At 38.5% G+C, this 2,972-nt stretch overlaps 1 protein-coding gene across 1 annotated transcript in view; it reads right to left on the bottom strand.

The window, feature by feature from the left end:
* LOC118323182 (myosin heavy chain, fast skeletal muscle-like) overlaps window positions 1-2,972 on the bottom strand; it is a 29,812-nt gene that overhangs the window by 9,091 nt on the left and 17,749 nt on the right.

Consider the following 2,972-nt stretch of genomic DNA (forward strand, 5'->3'; position numbering starts at 1 on the left):
TTACTACTGGCTGTAAGTACAAAGAAGCATTTCACTGTGCATTGTACTATGTATAACTGTGCATGTGACAAATAAATCTCTCTTATCTTATCTTATCTTATCTTACCCTAGTCCATAGTCTTGGTCATGAGCACTAAAATCATCAATATAAATCAGCAGTAAAGCTCAAGCTTTTGTCGCTGTTCATCACTAAGTGTTAAGTGATTGAGGTCAATATCTGGTAATGTCTCTTTAAGAGAAGGTTCTGCTGTCGTGGTAACTGTGGCTATGTCTACTTCTGCTATAGTGTTGCCATCCTCACCTCTGCATAGTGGATGAAAATTTCCTAGCCTGTCACTTGGAACTTGGAGGCCATCATTAGTTGGGTTCATCACCCTAACATCAGTCAGGTGCAGGTGCGAGTAAGCATGCTGCCAAAAGACCTTGGAAACAAAGTGGACTTAGCCCTAAGATACCTGTGTGGTCAGCTTCTGGCACACCAACAGTGGGCTGAACCCTGGGTAAAACAGTCATCTGTGACACACACAACAGGAGATAAAGTGGCAACGTTGGAGCTCAGGAGAGCAGTTTCAGTACCTGCCTTCCCTTAAATCCACAACTACATGATGTGCAAGTAGGAAGTCCGAACCTAAAATCAATGGTTGTGTAACATTTCTGACAACCTGAACAGTGTGGGTAAACCTGATGGTAATAGGAAGTGTGCCAAGACTAAATAGTAGGAAAAAGATCAGAGCATTGCATAGCTTTTGCTCTCAGACATGGAATAGATATTAATCTTCACTGGAGATATGTGTGAACCTGTGTCTAGGTAGACTTTGGTGGCAATGTTCTCAATTATGGCTATTATATAGCATGTAGACTTTTTGTGTGAGGGGGGCAGCACTTGTTGTGGGCCCTCATCAGCAATAGCCGCCGACACTTGGACAACAGCATCTGCTACCATCTGTTTCCATGTCAGAGGGGTCTGCTTTAAAGCTCACAATAGCTCCTTTCCCTTTTTTTGGGTGTCTTTTCCCAGTAGAGGTGTGAATCATACCTGGGTCTAGCTGACTCTTAAGGAAAGTCATTTTGCTGTGCGTATCTTGCATTGATGTGGTCAGAAGAGCTGTGCCTGTCTGGACTGTAGTGCCTGTAGCGAACCTGACTGCTGGCATAATGATTGCAATACCTGGCTGGCCATAGATAGGTAATGTCTCCAGTACCAGCCTTGTCAGTTCTGCAGCATATACTACTAAAGGTTCCTTAGGCAAGCGCTGTTTGGCATTCACAAAAGTCTGGAAGTGAAGCAAAAATCCTTTCCTCTGAAACACTTCATTTAGCTTAGCTGAACATTCCACATAGCCCTGCTGTGTGTCTGGTGATAATGACAACTATTATGCCAGTGCATCTTCACTAAGGCGGGTGGGAAGTATTGTGGCAATATCTAGCTGTTGTCCATCTGACAAGCTTTAACTGCAAGCTCCAGTGTAGTTTTTTACAGTGGAAAATCTTTCTTTGTCCTTACCATCCCCATGGAAATATGGCAGTAATTCCACTCTGTAGTGAAAAAGTCTTTGTTGTGTCTCACTGCATCATTGTCAGCTTGTCCTCAACATTTTCCACTAATGGCTGCAGCAATATGCTGGAAAGAAGTGTCCAACTTAAACTGCTGGGTGAAAAAACTATATACTATATGCACTATATACATTTGCATGGAAGATGTGATCAAGTATAAAAGAAAATTAAACCAACTCCCGGACCTGTAGACTGCAGCAACTGTCCACTAATTCCTGTTAGCTAGTTGAATGTCTTGGTTAATTAAGACGAAGAAAAAAACACAGCTGCCACCAGTCTGTAACCCTCTTTTCTTGACAGAGGCTGTGGGTAAGAATGGGCTAGAGTTCTTTATTTACTTTTCTTTTATTCTTCCTTCGACACACTAACAGCACAGCAGTAAAACTTACAGCAGGATGAACTGTTGCGCATGTTAACCTGAGTCTGTAACACTTAAGTGTTCCCATGACCAAGGCAGGTAGGAACTAAAATTACTCTTAACAAAAGAGCATGAATAGCAGCTAGAATGTTACAACTGTACATACTATATATATATAAACAGTGTTGGGCAGTAACTCATTACTAGTAATTATATTACAGTAATAATATTAATTTTCCCAGTAACTAGTAGTGTAACTAATTACTAATACATTTCAGTAATAATATTATAGTTACTCCTCCAAAAACTAATCAGTTACAATATTACTTTTGTTGTCACCCTCTACTGATTTGAAATCCAACAACCAATCACATCCTTGAATTAATTTTTGTAATCATGGAGTTAACTAGTTTGGAAGATGGAAACATTTACATTACTTTGACTTTAACAAACAAAACTGGATTTTAATCGTCGTAAGTCTGAATTTTGGGGAGAAAGGGCACAATTACAAAATTTTCTGGGGAGTAGCAGAAAAGTAATATAACTAGTAGTGTAACAAATTACTGTTGGCAGGGAGTAATAAGTAAAGTCATTATATTATTTTAGATAAGATATTAGAAGAAGATATTTTTTAAGAGTAATGAGAAATAAGTAATATATTTTTTTTTTTTTGGTAACAAGCCCAACACTGTATATAAAGGAAATAATAAAGTGCTAAAAAGGATACGGAAATAAGTATTCTAACTAACTATAAACTTAAGTAATTAAAATTGACCCAAAACGTACTGTGTACAGTAACTTAAATAACTTGTATAGTAACTGCGATTACGTGTGCTTCCCTCTGTAGTTAAAACTTGCATTTATGCTTTTAGGGAAATAGGATCCTCTTTCTCTCTTCATCTTGACATTTCTAAAAAAATAATAAAAGAAGCAGTCTGGGTGCTTATCTGCAAAGAAGAGAGAGTCCTTAAGGGACTGTTTCTCATAGCACTAGGGTTACAATGCAGAACCTTAATTGTCATTATTATTTCAGGTCTATAGCAAATTTAACTACAGCAAC

This window comes from Morone saxatilis, unplaced genomic scaffold (genome assembly GCF_004916995.1).
Source record: "Morone saxatilis isolate NCDOM2014 unplaced genomic scaffold, NCSU_SB_2.0 Contig14, whole genome shotgun sequence".
Lineage (NCBI taxonomy): Eukaryota > Metazoa > Chordata > Actinopteri > Moronidae > Morone > Morone saxatilis.